This window comes from Macrobrachium rosenbergii, chromosome 48 (assembly GCF_040412425.1).
Source record: "Macrobrachium rosenbergii isolate ZJJX-2024 chromosome 48, ASM4041242v1, whole genome shotgun sequence".
NCBI classification, from domain to species: domain Eukaryota; kingdom Metazoa; phylum Arthropoda; class Malacostraca; order Decapoda; family Palaemonidae; genus Macrobrachium; species Macrobrachium rosenbergii.
The window spans coordinates 25,218,474-25,236,900 of record NC_089788.1 but is presented as its reverse complement, the minus strand read 5'-3'; the positions used below and the strand labels follow the sequence as shown (position 1 = coordinate 25,236,900).

At 46.6% G+C, this 18,427-nt stretch overlaps 1 protein-coding gene across 4 annotated transcripts in view; it reads right to left on the bottom strand.

Annotated features, from left to right (window-relative positions):
- The window catches only part of LOC136831296 (uncharacterized), a 103,165-nt gene that overhangs the window by 42,369 nt on the left and 42,369 nt on the right, over positions 1-18,427 (bottom strand). For 2 of the 4 annotated variants that reach the window (XM_067091422.1, XM_067091421.1), the window contains one exon: positions 43-132. The exons of the other annotated variants lie outside the window; for them this stretch is intronic. The gene's annotated coding sequence lies outside the window, so the exon portion shown is untranslated. The remainder of the gene's footprint in view (positions 1-42; positions 133-18,427) is intronic. 4 annotated transcript variants of the gene reach the window in all.

The following is an 18,427-nucleotide window of genomic DNA, read 5'->3' as shown; positions in this document are numbered from 1 at the left end:
TGTTGCATTTAAGAACAATAAAACAATGAAACCTGTACTTACCAAAAACTCTCCGACAATACTAAAGGGTGTGTATATAAAATTCCCTGTAAGTTTTGTGACAACTTTTATATTGGCCAAACGGGTAAAGCACTGGAAAAGAGAATAGAACAGCATAAAAAATATGAGATATGCACAGGGGAACAGTGGTAATTTTGTACATGTTAGTGAGAACAATCATGCTATCAACTGGGAAGGGGCAAAAAGGATTGTGTATTCAAATGACGCACTGGAAGGGAACATCATTGAATCTAGCTTTATGAAAGAAAGTTACAACCATAATATGAATATCAGTCAAGGGATGTATAAACTCTATCCTTTAATATCAAAAGAAATGTGTAAACTGTTTAAATTTTAAGGTAGGCAGTAGAGAAGTATGGAAATAAGATTATCATATTTGCAAACAGTACGGGGGACAGGAGTGTTAATGAGTTTTCCAACCCTGCCTCCCTGACACCTGTCAGGTGTATTGTCCCCTTAGAGTATATTGTGATTTGTAGCCAAATGAGTTTTGAAGGCCACTCCTACCCTGACACCGGCCTGTGGGTGGGTCTGTAGTCTCAAACGGTTGTGTATGTTCGTCAGTACTGTTTCTGCAGTACAGTATATATTTTTGTAACCTCTTATACTCTGTATCAGCCCTTCGTCAGTGGCTTGGAAATAAAGTCGAAACCGGTCAGGACCTACCCCTGTCTTTTATTTTTCACCTATGGTAATGTGTGATAAATGAATCACGTACAAAAGTGATTATAATCACATAAATATACACACATTATATATATATATTATATATATATCACACATAATCATTAGGTGAAAAATAAGAAACGGGGTGTAGGTCCTACACCCCGTTTCTTATTATTCACCTGTGGTCATGTGTGATAAATGAATCACGTACAAAAGTGATAATAACCATATATATATATATATATATATATATATATATATATATATATATATATATATATATATATATATATATATATATATAATTTTTGTCCCATACACTGTAACATTCTTTATGTTCACAAAATAATATTATGCCACAAATATCGCCTAATTCCAGTTCATTTTACCTCGGGAATAACTTACAAACAAGGGAATTATAACTCTTAAGTGCTTTGTCACCAGATAGATTCTGAACTGCTGCCTGGTTTAGAAACCACAATGTACAGTAATTTTGACCACTGAGCCATCAAGAGGGGCATAAGCTGATGCTGACTCTGCTATACATATGCCTGACAAATTGAAGTTTTGTATTTAAAATCGATATCAACTCACCACCGCCGTGGTAGCTGATTTGTAAGTTTGTAACATGACTAACTACGAATTTCTGTTCCATACCCTGTGAAATTTTTATATTCACAAATATTTAGCCACAAATATCGTTTAATATCCAACTTATTATACCTTGGGAATATATATATATATATATATATATATATATATATATATATATATATATATATATATATATATATAATATATATTATATATATATATATATAATATATATATATATATATATATATATATATATATATATATATATATATATATATATATATATATATATATATATATATATATATGTATATATATATGTCTTGGAAGACTTTGGACGAACTATGTGCTGGCCTGTCAGCGATACTTCCGCTGCAGGTGCATTTGTGTCGACGTTGGAGGTTTACATGGTTGGATACAGAGCTATCTGATTATGATTCAAGTCCATGGAGACAGCATGATCGAACATTGAACCGGTGTTGTCACATTTCTGGAAGAAGTGGATTAAGTGAGTCCCTGTGTGTGTTGCACTCACGAATGGTATATTATCAGGGGGATAGACTCTTGCAGGGGTCTTCATTTTGAGACTGGGTCTGTTTTGGTTAGTGGTGAAGTGTTGGAAGATCGCCACTGGAAAATCTTTTATTTGTCGCCATAGAAAGTGAGTACCATAACTCATGAACACTTATATCTTTTCCAGGCATTTGGTGGAAAGACCTAGTAGTGCTGCAGTGAAAATCCTCAGTGTCTCCCTCATGCACTGTCCTGTTCTATTCTCCACTGTGCATTTTTCTGTTTTGAATATTAATGTTTTGTAACACCATATCAGGTTTTAATATATGTGTCATGAATAGATGCAATAATGATGAAATATATTGAAAAAGAAATGTCTCTTTCCGTAGACTTGACTGCTTCCTCTGTCTGCTCACCAGTCAGTTCCTGTTGTCAACACACCGTGGACAAGTATTTGGTCCACACTGCATCAGAATCGTCTATGGCATGACAGGAAGTGGGCAGTTATTGGGAACCAATCATTGTGTAGAAAATAAAAAAACTCCTTATATGGGAATAACGATTGTCATCATTAGCTCCACCTATACAGCTATATATAAGCTTCCAGAAGAGACTTCCCAAGACAGAGATATAGACAGACAGAGACAGAGACGGTACTCAGAGGTCGGACAAAGCTAGGTTCTGACAGGAGTATCCCCTTCAGACGCCCCTTACTCTTCTCCATAAAATCTTGTCCTGCCCAAGACAACGAGAAGCAGCCAGCCCTTCCTGCTTGTGATGAGAAGTCCCTAGCCCTCCATGTTCGAGACGAGGTGAAGCAGCGAGCCTACATACCAGTGACAAAGACAAAGTAGTCAGCCCTTCCTGCTTGTGTAGAGGAGGAGTTGCTAAGCCCTTCCCGCCTGTGACAACGTGAAGCAGTAAGCCCTTCCTGCCTGTGATAACGTGAAGCAGTAAGGCCTTCCTGCCTGTGACAATGTGAAGCAGTAAGCCCTTCCTGCCTGTGACAACGTGAAGCAGTAAGCCCTTCCTACCTGTGACAGCATGAAGCAGTAAGCCCTTCCTGCCTGTGACAACGTGAAGTAGTCAGCCCTTCCTGCCTGTAGCGACGACAAGTCTTCAGCCCTTCCTGCCCTCTATTTGCACAATCTCCGGATTCTTGGTGAAACAGCATTTGTTGCCCCATCTTAGACATCCCTTTTTGTGATGTCTTCAAGCTTGAGGTCATCGCACCAGCAACATCTCTGCTGAGTTCCCAGCCACCCTTCTATGACGTCTTCAAGCCCAAGGTCATCGCACCAGCAACATCTCTGCTGAGTTCCCAGCCGCCCTTCTGTGACGTCTTTAAGCCCGAGGTCATCATGCCACCATTCAAGTATTAAGATTGCTCTACCTTGCAACCTGTTCCCCCTATCTATAACTGCTTAGATTTATCTTCTTTAGCGTTATGTTGAGTGAGAGCAAAGGAGAAACAACATTTCGTTTTCTTTATAAATAAGGTTGTGAATAAATGGTTGTAGTGATGTGAGAGTTTCTTTTTATATTCATTTCCCATATTTCAATTGCTGGTGTTGAAACATTGTTGTTAGAGTTTGAAAGGACCTGGAACGATTCTTGCATCATGACAATATGATAAGTTTCTTTCAACAGCAATTCTGGGTTCGTCCTGAGAGGATGAATATTTCAGAAGTGGTGTTTACTCTCTACATACTATATAACATTTATTGTGGTCTAGAATAATTATGACCTTATTACTTTGTTTGGTGACCAGGGTGTTAGTCACTAGTATTAGCTGGTTTAGAATCACTGACCTGAATGTTTGTGAATCAGCATTTCCTCTAGTAATGTTTTCCATTTCATGATCGTAACTTTTGCTGAATCACTTTCGTTAAATCTGCAAATAAAGTCTAGTTTTGTTTCTCAGTATTTAATTCCAGTAGGCTTTTGTGTAAAGATAGGTTTAGTGAGAAAAGTCGACGAGGGAGAAGGAATCTGTTGACCCAGGATGAGCCACTGCTACCAGAGACATCTTAGGAAAGCAAGATAATTGATTCTGTTCTTAAAACAGATACAACAATAAAAGATGGCCCTATTTGACCTGGGGACAGGGCCATTTAACAGTGGTAGCAGCAGTATTAGACATATATGGATAAATAGGTAGTTAGGGTTACGCTTCCGAAGAGACCTATCTTATTAATACTGGTATGGTATTGGCATCTCAGAATAGGATTTTGATGGTTCAGCAGTTCAAGTTGGCAAGATTTTAATATACTAATATTGATTTATGGGCATTAGTTCATACTGGGGAGTGTTTAGGCATATACAGTGTGTGTAGTGTGAGTAATTGCAGTATCTTGACCGCTTGTGTGTGGTAAAACACGCGAAAACAAGCGTTTTTTTCTCTCTCTCTTTCACTGGTGAGAGGATTCTCGTTTGCTGTCAAGCAGAGGCATATGTAAGTGTTATAATTTTTCTACTGTTATTTTTAATGTCAGATTGGATTGCTTTTCATTGCATTGCAAATAATTTTTGGCGGTGGCTGCAGTGACGTCATCTCCTGAGTGATGTGCCAGTGACGTCATTAGTTGGGCGCACTTGAATTTTGGGCGTGCCTTATACCTTTTGTTTTTTATTATATATAGCAGTAGGCAGTTCGCATCGGTGTTTAGGGTTTAATAGAGGGAGTATTTTATTATATTATCTCTGGGGACTTTGAAATTGGCGTAATAATTTTATTTTACATTTGTTCTGTTCTTAAGCAAGTGTGTGCCCATTTCCTAGATTTTTTTTACAGTTTTTTTCTTATTTTTGTAATTACACACGTGCATGTGTTATTTGGGTGCATACGTGCGTGTGTGTAAAGAGGGAAGCTGTTGTTTTAGGTTTGCTCAGCAGTTTTTTGCCTTGGCGACAGGAGAAGCGAGAGTGTCTCTTCGGGGTTTTGGCGCTCTGCATTTTTTCTGTGGGCTTCAGCAGGCCTTGGATGGGTGATACGGGGAGTGAGGTATTGCACTGGAGGGAGGCGAATGAATTCTTTTCCTCACTCTTTCTCTCGTCCGTCTGCTCGAGTCCCGTTTTCTACATGTGAGGGTAGACTCCCATTTTCTTTACTCAGGTGATGACAGAGTGTTTTTTTTTTGCAGTTGCCCTTGAAGACGCTAAGTTGATCTTGACCCACTTTGCAGATCAGCTGTGCGCTCAGCCCGCCCATCTTTTTTTCCCCATGGGACTTTGGATTTAGTTATGGGTTTTGTTAATTTTGCATTTAATTGTGGGTTTAATTAACTTTGGATTTAATTATGGGTTTGATTAGTACTTTCTTTTGAGTTTTGGGGATTAATTGTTAGAGTGAAGGGAATTAACATTCTGGGTTTCTTACTGTATGGGAATTCTTTCAGGGGAAATTGTTTTTTCTTGTATTTTTCTGTAAAGGGTGTCCTTTTGCAGGACTTGGGAAATTTTTGCTTTTGTGACCAGCCAAGAATCAGTTAACGGATATATTTACGAAGAAGAAAGCTGCAGAAACGAGGAGAGGAAATAGTGATCAGAGATTCCTTAGGTCTGCATATGGTTGTGTAGGGGGCAGAGATTCAGTCCACAGTTTGAAGGGTTTTGTTAAAATTCGGAATAGCCATAGGTCAGTGGTTGCCTTGGATTCTCGGACCCCATGGGTTTGTTGCTTTAACTGTAATATGCAGGGACATATTAAGAGATTTTGCTGTGTTAAATATTGTGCCAGTTGTAAGAGTTATGGTCATCCTTGGCGGTCCTGTCCGTCTCGGAGACAGTATAATGGTAGGCCTGCATTTCGGAATTTTGGTAGCTCAGATAAGAAAGGTCCTCACGTGGATTTTTCGAGGGGATCTAAAGACCGATCAGTTGCAAGGGAAAACTGGATGGGTGTTTCTTGGGATATAGGACTTCTGGGGGAACCCTCAGGGTCGAAGCCAGTTGTAAATGGATTTGTACATGGCATAGATGTAAGGGTTTTTATTAATACAGGCATCTCTATTAATTTGATGAATTATGAGTTGTTCAGATTGATGTTTTCTGATCGTCTTTGAGACCTACTTGTGACGTTCAAGCAAATAGGTTACGAGTTTTCGGATATGTAGATGTAGATTTGTCTCTTGGGGTAGAACTTTTATAGAATCACTTTTGGTTATACGACTGGGGCTGCTTTGGAAAATCTCAGTTCATACAGGGGTATGTGGTATAACTGTGGGAGTACTTGGTGTGTTTGTGCCTTATGAGGGGTTGGATGTGAGTGTGGTGGATGATGATGATGGACTGGATGTACATGAGGATCTGTGGGTGGATGCTGAACATGTGTCGGTGGGTAAGAAGTGTTATAAGGGGGTTTTGATGGATGATGTGGTTCTTGGTTCTAGTATGGTTGCTATGGTGAAAGTTCGAGTGAAAGGAGTGCATAAATCCAGAAAAATGTGTGTGGATGAATGTAGCGAGAAGCTGAAGGGGGGTAGTGTGTACGGGTTCTATAAACAAGGTATCAAGTTCAGGGGATACTTGGGTGGAATTGCTAAACTGTAATGATTCAGTTCGCAAGTATCAGAAGGGTATGTATGCAATCGACTTTGTTGACTGGGTCAACGAAGATAATTCAGTGGGTATTGTCGGGGATTTTTGTAGTTTTTCAGAAGAAGATTTACAGGCTAGGAGGCAGGTTTTTAGGGATCATTTAGCCAAAGCTGCTTATAAAGAATATGCTGGCGGTGTGGAAGATGTTCTGGTCGAGTTTGCAGACATAGCTGCACTCAAAGGGGATAAGTTAGGTTTAACAAATGTGTTAGAACACAAGGTTCAGTTGGAGGACTAAACTAAGCCTATTTTTGTTCCTTCATATAGGATTCCTTTTAAGATTAGAGAACAGGTAGAGCAAGAGGTTAATAAGTTGGAGGAGGAAGGCATTGTTAGGCCCAGTTCCTCGCCTTTTAATTTCCCATTGTTGGCAGTGCCTAAGAAGGATGGTTCAGTTCGAGTTTGTGTGGACTTTAGGAAGTTGAACGAGAAAACCATTCCTGATCACTACCTTGTGGTGTGTTTGCCAGATTTATTTGTTGAGATTGGGGGCAAGAATATTTATTCTCAACTGATCTGATGCAAGGGTATTTGCAAGGACCGCTTAGCGAGGAGAGTCGAGAGTACAAGGCTTTCTCTTTGCGGAAGGAGCATTGTGAGTTTACTCAGATACCGTTTGGTTTGCCAGGCAGTCCGATAACATTTACTAGGCTAATGAATACTGTTTTGCATGGCTTGTTGGGGAAGTCCATTTATTTGTATATGGACGATATTTTAGTTGACACTGATTCGGTAGGACATTTACAAGTTCTTAGGGAGGTTTTTAGGAGGCTTAGGTTAGTGGGGTTGAAGATAAAGTTAGCCAAGTGTAATTTTCTGAAGAGGCAGATAGTATATTTGGGTCATGTCATTTCTAAAGAGGGTGTTAGAGTGAATGACGATAAAGTTAGGGCAATTGTAGATTTTGCTACTCCCAAGAATAAGAAACAGATTCAGTCATTCTTAGGCATGGCTGGATTTTTCTGTAGATTTGTGAAGGGTTTTTCTGTTCTAGCATTTCCCTTGACAGATGTCCTGAGGGATGATCTGCAGTTTGTATGGGGAGATGGCCAGCAAGTAGCTTTTCCAAAGATTAAGGATGCCTTAGTGAATCCCCCAGTGTTGAAGTTTCCTAATTAGGAAGTTTAAGACACGGGGTAGTAATGAACAGTTAAGGTTGGTAGTAGACAAAGAGGCCTTTGCCGTAGTGTCTAACTTAGTACATTTCAAAAATGTTGCTGTTGGGCAATCAGTAGAGGTTCTGATGGATCATAAACCATTGTTGGATCTTTTAATAAGCCGGATCTTTCCCCAAAAAAGAGCTCGGTGGTATCTGACAATCAGGGATTTTAATGCTGAGCTTAGGTATATACAGAGGGTAGACATAATGTTGTAGCAGACCCCCTTAGTAGAAGTTTTTCTGATGCAGATGGTACTCATGTCTGTTATGCATCTGGAGATTGCATAGACTGGGATGTTAGTTTAGTAGAAGTTAAGCAAGATGAAGATGAGATTTTGGCAGATGCAAAAGCGTTTCTTAGAGGGGAATTAGTTAGGAAGGGTTATAAGCTGCCTTTTGTAGGGCTTGAATTAGAGGGTAATTTGTTAGTTAGGAAAATTATATACAGACTGAGGAATAGTGAGGATAAGGGTGATACGATGCAAATAATTGTTCCTAGGACTTTAGTACCTACAGTGCTGGATATTGTTCACTGTAGGTCTGGCAGTCAGCATCTGGGGATTGAGAAAACGTATCAGAATATACGGGGACAATCCTTTTGGAAGAATATGCTCACATCAGTGGAAGACTTTGTGAGAAGCTGTTCAGTTTGTAATGCATGTGAGCCATCAAGGGTCGTTCCTTGTAAATTGGGTTCACTTCCTGTTCCGAGTCGGCCATTCTCAATGGTCCATATGGACCTCTTGAGCAATTTCTGTGACTCTATTTATGGCCATAGGCACCTGTTGTTGGTTGTTGATGAATTAACTAGGTTTGTAGAGATTTTTCCGTTGGAGCATAAAACAGTGGAAGAGGTGGCAATCGCATTCTTTAATGGGCATATTTGTCGTTATGGAGTTCCTGAGGTTCTGATTACAGATCATGGGAGGGAATTTGTGAACAAGACATTACAGTGTCTTGCAGAAATAATGGGCTTTCGGAAGGTCACTATTATTCCCTATAGACCAGAAGCTAATGGCTGTGTGAACAGGCAAATAGGAAGGTCATTGAAGCTCTTTGAATGACCCGGGGGAAATGATGTGAATTGGGATCGATATATTCCACAGTTCCAGCATAGCATTAATATTATGGTTAGTGATACTGTAAGGTGTCAAAGAAACGAGCAGGTAAAAGTTACTGCTACTTTATTACAGATCCAGGCAGCTTATATTGCGGCCGACTGACGCCGGGCCGTGAGAGACAATGGAATTGACTGTGACCTGAGGTCGAAACAATAAACAATAATATGCAGTGAACGAGTACAAATTACAATACAAAACATACAGAGCTACAATATGGATACAGTCTTGATGCCTGTGAATGAAGAAACATGATACACAATGTGTGACATTCGTATAAATACCATAAAGTAAAAATGATTAAAATGCGTGACCTGGCACGTTTTAGGCGTGACTAATTGAGCTTGAAGAAAATGGGAAGTCACCAAAGAAAACAAGCTCAGCGGAGACTTAATTAATGGCGTTGACAAACACTATCCTGGTGCCGATGTGGTGACTTTACAAAAATACTCCCCAAGACGAGGGACGCGTCTGATTAATCCCCTGTATCTGCCGGGACGCTGAAGGGTGCCGCGGCTCTTGAAGATAACTGAGGGGCCTCCCGCCTGTGAGGCTGCTGTTTGGGCGGTTCCTTGGGGGGAAGGCCGCGCCTGCGGGGTGAGGGCGAGCTGGAGTGCGTTTGGGCGGAAGGGGTGCTGCGTCGCTGCCGGGACTCTCCGACAGGAAGGCGGGCTTTAGCTGGTCTATGGAAACCCAGTCGTTCTTGCCTGGGAGTGCCAGCTGGAACGCCTTGCTGTTCCGCTCCAGCATGCAGAAGGGTCCCCTGTAGGGCTTAGTTAGTGGTGGACGGACGGCGTCGACTCTGACGAAGACGTGGGTGGCGGATGACAGCTGTGGCGGCATGAAGGTGGTTGCTTTGTCGATGTATGAGCGCCTGCAAGGGGCGAACTTGCCGCCACGTCGCGGAGCCTCTGCAGTGATGGGGAGTGGCGTTCATCCGTCACGAGCTCTCCCGGCACCACGAGGGGTTCCCCAGGTTTGTTCAGCTGCGGATGGGGTGCCGTCGGCTCTGGGGCGGTCCTCAACCCGAGGAGGACCCACGGCAGCTGATGTTTCCAGTCCTCGGCGGTGCAGCGGGCCATGAGGGATGACTTTAAGGACCTGTGGAACTGTTCAACCAGGCCGTTGGCCGCTGGGTTGTACGCTGTGGTGGTGTGGTGCGTGGTTCCCAGCAGTTGAGCCAGGGCAGACCACAACTCGGAGAGGAAAGCGGGCCCCTGTTGGTTGTGATGTGGTCCGGGGCGCTTGTGCGGCTAACCCAACTGGAGAGCAGGGCCTCAGCGCACGCGCTGGCGGTGGCTTCTTGCATGGGTGTGGCTTGGGCCACCTCGTCGAACGGTCTACCACCGCCAGGAGGTATCTGGATCCGCCTGATGGGGAAGGGGCCCGACGACGTCGATGTGGATGATATATGGCGGCGCGCCCTGGCTGTGGGAACTCGCCTACCCCGACTGCGTGCAGACGACCACTTTACTGGTCTGGCACTGCAGGCACTGTTTTGCCCAGGCTGTGGCGTCCTTTTGCACCCGTGCCAGACGAACTTTTTGAAAGCAGTTTGGCCGTGGTCCTGCCGGAGGGGTGGTGAGGCCGTGAATGATGTCGAATACCTGGCGCGGCGTGAGGCTGGAACCAAAGGGTGGGGCTGGCCTGTGCTGATGTCACAGAGCAGGCTGGGGCCTCCGGGCGAGGGGCACGTCCCGCCACTTGAGGGATGTGATGGCGGTGCGGTATGCTGGGGTTTCTGGGTCAGCGGCCTGTTCTCTGGCAAGGTCCTGGTAATCTACACCAAGCTGCACCGCGTTCAACTCGACTCTGGAGAGGGCGTCTGCTACGGATTTTTCTTGCCGGGAGGTACCTGACGGAACAGGTAAATTCGGCTATGGCTGAGAGGTGGCGCTGCTGTCTGGAAGACCATGCGCCCCCTGCTTCGTGAAGGCGTGAACCAGTGGCTGGTGGTCTGTGAAGATTGTGAAGGGCGTCCCCTCCAGGAGGAACTTGAAGTGCCGAACTGCGCGTACATCGCGCAGAGTTCCCTGTCGAAGGTGCTGTAGCGGGTCTCTGCGGGACTGAACTTCTTGCTGAAGAAGGCGGCGGGCTGGGGCGCCGTTGATGATTTGCTCAGAACAGCACCGCAGGCAACGTTACTGGCGTCTGTCGTCAGCTGGAGGAGCCTTGGGATCTGGTGTGCCAAGGCGGTTGCCTTGGTGAGGGCGGCCTTCGTCAGGAAAAGGCCTGCTGCTGGCTGGGTCCCCAAGACAGGGACTTCGGTTGACCTTTTAGGACTTCCGTCAGGGGGCCGTGGTGTCGCGATCCCGGTGATGAACCGCCTGTAGAAGTTTACCATCCCAAGGAACTCCTGGACGGCCTTGATGGAGGTGGGTGTCGGGAACTTGGCTACGGCTGCCACTTTTCGATGTAAGAGGGCGGACGCCTGTCGGAGACACCTCGTGACCCAGGAATTCTGCTTTCTGGGACGCCGAAGGTACACTTGTCGAAACGGACGACAGGCCGTTTTCTTGGAGGCGCTGGAGGACTGCTTTGATGTGTCTCTGGTGTTCGCTGTGAGACCTGGAAAATATGAGAATGTCGTCGATGTAGCAGACGCAGAATTTTAGGTCCCCAGGATGCTGTCCATGAGCCGCTGGAAGGTGGCCCGGCGTTCCTCAGCCCGAAGGTGGAGAAGGCGAACACATAGGACCCGAAGGGCGTGATGATGGCTGTCTTTGGTATGTCCTCTGGCGCAACAGGTACCTGGAAATAAGATTTAAGAAGGTCCAATTTAGTGAATATTTTGGCCCCGTGAAAGGAGGCCGTGAGGTCTTGCATGTTGGGTAGAGGGTAGTGGTCGGGCTCTGTTGCAATGTTGAGCCGCCTGTAGTCGCCGCAGGGTCTCCAGGAGCCGTCCGGTTTCTGCACCATGTGAGGGGGAGGCCCATGGACTGGAGGCTTTCCTGCAGATGCCCATCTGTTCCATCTCCGAATGCTTTTTTCGCCTCCTGAAGGCGCTGAGGGGAAGCCTGCGGAACTCGCATGTGTCGGGGCCCTTTAGTCACTATATGGTGGTATATGCCGTGCTTGGCTGGGGCCCCGGGACTTAGCGGCTTCGGGCTTAAATACCTCAGGGAACTCCGACAGTAGGTGTGCATACTGGTGGGGGCGGCGGCGCTGATGGTGGGTCTGGGTCCCGATGTTAACAGGAGAGACCGGCAGGAGTCGGTATCGAGGAGGCGCTGCGCCCCACGTCAACTAGCAGGCCGAAGTGCGCCAGAAAATCGGCCCCAGGAGTGGGGTTCCTACGTCCGCGACGATGAAGTCCCAGGAGTAACTCTGGCCAAGGATGGAGATCGACAGGAGCCTGGTGCCGTAGGAGAGGATGGGGGTTCCGTTGGCGGCCGTCAGAAAGCGGCCGGTCTGGTGTCTGGTTGCGGTCCTCTCTGGATGCTAGGGAAGACCGACTTAAAGGCTCCTGTGTCGACCAGCATCATCCTGCCGGAGACGGTGTCGCGGACGTAAAAACCTATTGTTTTTTGAGGCCCTGGGTTTCTTCGGCTGCCATGGCGGCCTGTCCTGCTGGCTGCCGCCACCCCGCGTTTTTGAACGGTTGAACGAGCAGGGCGGCAGGCAGTTTCGGGCGTCCTTTCCGAACCACTTGTGGTAGCGACAGAAGCCCGGGGACCTCCGTCTGCTGTGGTTCGGTGGACGTCTGTTGGCGATGGCGTTGACGGGCTGCTCCACGCCCTCTTCAGGCTGGACGGAGCTGACCGGCTGTGTGGCCGGTTTTAGCCGCTGAAGCCTTGACGGAGTCTGTGAGGTGTTGTGCCGCCTCTCTGAGGTCCTCGACAGGCATGGTGTAGGGGTGAGCGATCTGGTTGCTTACCTCCGGGAGGAGTTGGCGAAGGTAGATTTCCCGTATGAAGCTTATCTCCTGCCGCTTGTTTGTGCCACCCAAGTCTGGTATTGACAGGAGATCTGACGACCATGCCCTAGCGTCTCTTGGATTGAGGTCGTGGCGTGGATTATTGGCAAGGTCGATAGCACGGGCGGCCCGCTCGGCGATGGGCAGGGAGCAAGCTTCGAGGAGGAACTTTTTGTGGTGCTGTATGTGAGGTGTGTGTTTCCGGGTACTCGCGAGATGAGTTTTCTGTACACGTCCTCCGGAAGGGCGTTGAGCACTGTGTCGGCCTGTAGGATTTCGTCCGTGAGGTCCGCGATTCTGAAGTGGCTCTCCACCCCGCGCAGCCACATCGATGGGTTCCCTGCTAAACGGGCGGCAGCTTTACGGTGAGGGCGGCCCGCGATTGTGTTGCCCGCCATCGGTGTTCGGGCGCTGGTGTGGAGTTGCGGGAGGGCCTCCGGCGCGGGGCGGGCGCGGCTGTGATGGGAGGTAGGTAAACCTCGGAGTCCGCGGGGTCCGCGTTTAACTGCATGAAGGAGGGGATATCCGCGTCCATGCTCGCTCCTATGACCCCTTACTGGAGTGGGGTATCGCGTCAGTACGCACTTTCGTGCGCCGTGTGGTTCCGCTAGTGACGCTGGTGGGGTACGCCGTTCAGAGTCAGCACGCTCAAACGCTGGTTACAGCGCCGTGTTTAGGCCGCTAAGAGCGTTTTGGAGAAATCCTGGAGCCAAGACTGAGTCGCGTGTGAGTCCGCTAATGGCCCGGATACTCCGGGGTCACCACTGTAAGGTGTCAAAGAAACGAGCAGGTAAAAGTTACTGCTACTTTATTACAGATCCAGGCAGCTTATATTGCGGCCGACTGACGCCGGGCCGTGAGAGACAATGGAATTGACTGTGACCTGAGGTCGAAACAATAAACAATAATATGCAGTGAACGAGTACAAATTACAATACAAAACATACAGAGCTACAATATGGATACAGTCTTGATGCCTGTGAATGAAGAAACATGTGATACACAATGTGTGACATTCGTATAAATACCATAAAGTAAAAATGATTAAAATGCGTGACCTGGCACGTTTTAGGCGTGACTAATTGAGCTTGAAGAAAATGGGAAGTCACCAAAGAAAACAAGCTCAGCGGAGACTTAATTAATGGCGCCGCCGAAACACTATCCTGGCGCCGATGTGGTGACTTTACAATACCACTGGAATGTCTCCCAGTGAGGCTCTGTTTGGCTACCCAGCGCGGGGTGCGTTCAATTTGTTCCCTTTTCCATCAAAGTGCTTGTTTCCACGGCTAAAGAGAGATATGCTCGGAATCTTGAAAAGAAAACGCAAGACATGGTAGAGTTGAAGTTGCCATGGGAGATGGGGTTTTTGTGAAAATAAATGTCAGGAGTCAGTTGAACTATAGGCTAGGTCCTAAATTTGAAGGTCCTTTTCTTGTTGTAGAAGTAAAGAAAGGGAATAGATTTGTTGTTCTAGATGAGAACACATGTGTCTTGGTTGACACATATCTAAAATTAAAAAGACGGGTTAATGGGAATCTTATGGGTTAATTCCTGGGTTGTACTGTGGTTATGATAATTTTTTCTCTCTCTCTCTCTCTTTTTCTCTTTCTTTTTTCTCTCTCACTTTGTTTTTTATGGGTTTTAAATGGGTGCAACTTGTGGTTGTTTTTAACTGGGGAGGACGTTGGTCCGCAGAGTTATACAAATCTTTAATTGTCCGAGTTCAGTTTTTGCTCTTATGTGTTGCAATACTTAGTTAAAATTAAGTGCAAAATACCACAGAGTTTTATAGATATATGAATTTCTTTGTTTTTTCTCTTTCCCATTTCAAGATCGGGTATCTTTCTTTTGTTTTTAAGCTGAAGTCTTGCATTCACATGACTTTGGGAGTCGTGGCATGGGCCAATTTCATAGTAAGGTTAGGCCCGTGTGTTATTATGTAAGAATGTTATGATGTGTAGTAGTCGTCTGACGCAATATCAGAGTTTCAGAATAAAGTTCTGTTACTTAGGATTTTTTGGGGGGTGTAAGGGCATCAAATCGTCTCTCCATTCTTGTGTTTCTTTCTTCATACGTACATTAATCACGTCATATATGTTACTTGTTATTATTTCAGATTCTTTATATGTCTCATTGTATGCATCACTGTATGGCCTTTCCACCGATATATATATCTGCCTTTTACATGTTCTGTAACGCATTATATATGTCTTCTTATGTCTGTTAACAAACACAATTTCTGTATGGACGCAGCAGGGGGCCTCAGGTCGCCCGCTACCTTTCCATCCGCTTTCCGCATCATAACCACCTGTCAAGAATAATAAAGAATCCATCTTTCACTTCCGACATTTCTTGAACCTTACACTGGTGACCCCGGAGTGACAGGTAGCACGGTTTTGGCCCAGCCATTAACCGACTAAAAATGGCCGCAGCCTACCATCAGAGAGCCTTTAGCAGACTAATTACGGCATCAAAGTTTAGGTCTCTGATAGCTTCCTCCCTGGTGGAAACCGGGCCATTAACAGACTAAATACGGCTTACCCAAAAAGGGCACGTTTTGGCACTTCGTTCGACAACTTGAACAATCAGCACCATTAACGGACTCAATACGCGCATTTTTCCCGCGTTTTGGTGCATGAGTAGTAAAGATGTCGGAAGCTGAACTTCAATGTGAACCTGCGAGCATCGATCTGTATGCCCCCTCTTGCCAACAAAGACAGACGTGATCAAACTTCCTCCGTTTTTGCGGCAGAACACAGCATCTTGGTTCCTGCGCCGCAGGAAAAATTGGCGTGGGCGCGTGATCTCAGACGATGCTATCAAATCCGACGTCACCATGACGGCGCTCCCAGAAGAGGTGCTCAACAGAATCTCCCCCTGGCTCGATGCGCAGCTGGACAAGGTCACATGCACGGCCTTGAAGGATAAACTCATGCAAACTTACTCTATGCCCGTGACCGAGAGAGTGCAGCGTGCACTCGACCTATTATCCCAGACCGTCAGAGAAACATCACCCAGGAAGCCTAGGGCAAACTAAGGGGGTTGTATCTCTTCCGCCCATTCTTCTTCTGGTCCCTCCAAGGTCTGGCTATGCCACTGCTAGGAGGTGATGCGGGCACTAACTCTGGGGAAAGGCCAGAAGTGCTGTCAGGAGCAGGATCAAAGGTAGCCCTAGTAGCTACAGGCAGGCTCCCTACTTCGGCTGCTGCGGCAATCGTCATAAGGCTACACCCAGCGTCTGCATCCCAGCTGGACAGTTCCTGGTCAACCACAGAAGGTTCATCCTCAGCAGATGAAAATGATTGAGAAGAAGAAACATCAGGGGTTGGAGGCTCACAACTGGAGATGATCAGTTCAGTGAGGGTTGGAGGATCTCCCGTAGGAGGATCAATGACATGATTTGGATCCGGCACTGGCACTAACTTGGGGCCAGACACAGAGATTAAGGTTAGTGGAGGTGCTACATCCGAGGTAGATGGAGCCTGGCACTGGTCAGGGCTGTCAAGTGGCACTGGCAGAGAATTGGAGTCAGGCGTGGCTGACGAGGGACCTGGGGGCGCAAAACCACTCGATGTACCTGAAGTAGTGTGAGACAGAGATTCCTGTCTTAGGTGGAGGGCAGACCCTCTTGAAATGGTTCTGGGTGTGCTGTCTGCTGCATTTTGCTTGCTAGGGCACCTCGCCCAATTTGCTGAATGCCCTGTTACATTACAGGTCTTGCAGCGGTACCTGGCGATTTCCCTTCATGATGAGGGAGGAAGCTTTGGGTGGCTGTCCTTTTGTGAGGATCGGGGACTTGGCCTGGAGTTGCACGAAGAGTGCTCCTTCCATCAAGTATCTTGGTGAGTGGAAGGTAGGGCCGATGGTGGCGCGCCTGTCACAGTGGCGGTGCCCCAGTCAGGTGGGTTTGGCGTTAAAGGCTCCCTGGTGGAGTTAGCTAGGCAACAGAGTGGCATTGGGGAAGGACATCCCCAGAGGAGGTCTCATCCCAACAGGAAATCCACTCCATGCCTGATTTTATTCACCACGCCAAGGCGGTGAGGTTGCGTGCCCCAAGGGGTGGTTACCTGAAGTTCAACTGTGGGAATGGTCTTGATTTGCTCCTTTATCCAAGTCATCCTCCACCTGGTCTTTTCATCAACAGTGGCACTGGCTGGCACCTGCGCCCAGTCAATCAGGCTAATATCTGAGCCAGTGTCTACCATAGCCAGCAGGTTCACTGGTAAGCTAGAGCCATCCAATGGTGCCACTTAAACGGACTGAGTCCATGCCCGCTCAGGGTGAGACATATTTGGCAGCACAGCCGAGGAGGTCATGGCACTAATCAGGTTGACATGCTTGCTAGAGGAGATATGCTTTGGGCAACCAGGATATCCGGCAGTATAGTGCCCAGGAGTTCCACAGTCTCAGCAGGGTCCCTTTGAATGAGCTGATTTCCCTATGGTGACTGTCAGTGGAGAAGACTGAGTGGACGTAGAGGGAAAGGAGTTTTGGTTGTTGGTAGTAGGCTGCCTATTGTTGCCCAACTTGTAGCAGCAATCAGATTTAGTGTGCCCAAACTTCTTACAGTGGGTGCAAGTAGGCTTGCTAGGCAGTCCATTCTTTGGGGAAGTTGAGCCTGAGAGGTACCCAGGTGGCACTATGCAGCAGTGAGATGTGCTGTGGGACTGGTTGTAAGTTTCCCATGAGTCAGCCATACAGCAGGCTTCCATAAGTGTGGTGGGCTGCTTATCACTGAGATACACAGCAAGGGGCCCAAACACACATTGAAAAGATCCTCCAGCATAGTCCAATTGAATAAGTCTTCGAAGGTGTTGCAAAACAGGGAGTCGAACCAGCGGGTACCAGACTGGGTCTTTGTGACAGGCCCATTCCGTCCAGGACCAGCCGACTTCCTTGGCAAGACCTAAGAACAGTTGTCTCCATTTCTCTGGGGTTATTTTGTATGCTTTTGTGATGACCCTACAAACTTCAAGCATGTCGCTTCTTTGACTCTTCTCCAGTGAGCGGAGGGCTGCCTTAGCTTTTCCTTCCATGTGCTTAGTAAGCACTAAGGCCCTCTCTGTCTCGGTGGCATTGTAATTCTCAAAGAGCGCCTGTATCTCCTCCAACCATGCTTTCAGCTCTTCCTCAGTCCACTTGGGGACTAGGGAATTAATGCTTGAGAGAGGAGCATTATGTGCAGTAGGTGTGGGGTTGGAGGCTTGTTGGATTGCCATAGCTTCAACACTTTCCTTCTATGCCTTCTCCAGCTGGAGCTCCCTTTCTTTGAGAGTTTATTCTTGATGTCTTCTCCGTTCCTCTCTTTCTTCTTCATACCTCCTCTGTTCGGCTTCATAATTCCGCCATTCCAGTCTTTCTTCCTTCTATCTCTTGGCCAAGTCATCCAGCTGTTCCTTGGCCCACTTGGTGAGTTCTGGTCCTGTGAGACCTGCCTCCCTCCCCAGATCCATGAGGGCTCTGTAATTGTCTTCCACCATGTTTCTGGTAGGTAAGGGCATCTAATTGGGTTGATTGGACGTACTTGGGGAAATGGTCTGTGACAGTGGGGAAGTGTCCCGTAATTCAGTGGCACTTCAGTGGGGTGGCACCTTTTCAATAAGGTGGCACTGTGGTAGAGTGTGCTGTGTGAAGGTCACACTGATGGAGCGATCCTGAAGGAATAATGATCCTTATGGGCAGATACGCTTGTAAAGGGGAAGTGATCCTGAAGGAGCAAAGGTCCTTATGGGCGGATACACTGTCAATGGCACTCTGTATCTCAGGTACAGGTGCAGCAGCTTATGTGTGAGTACTATG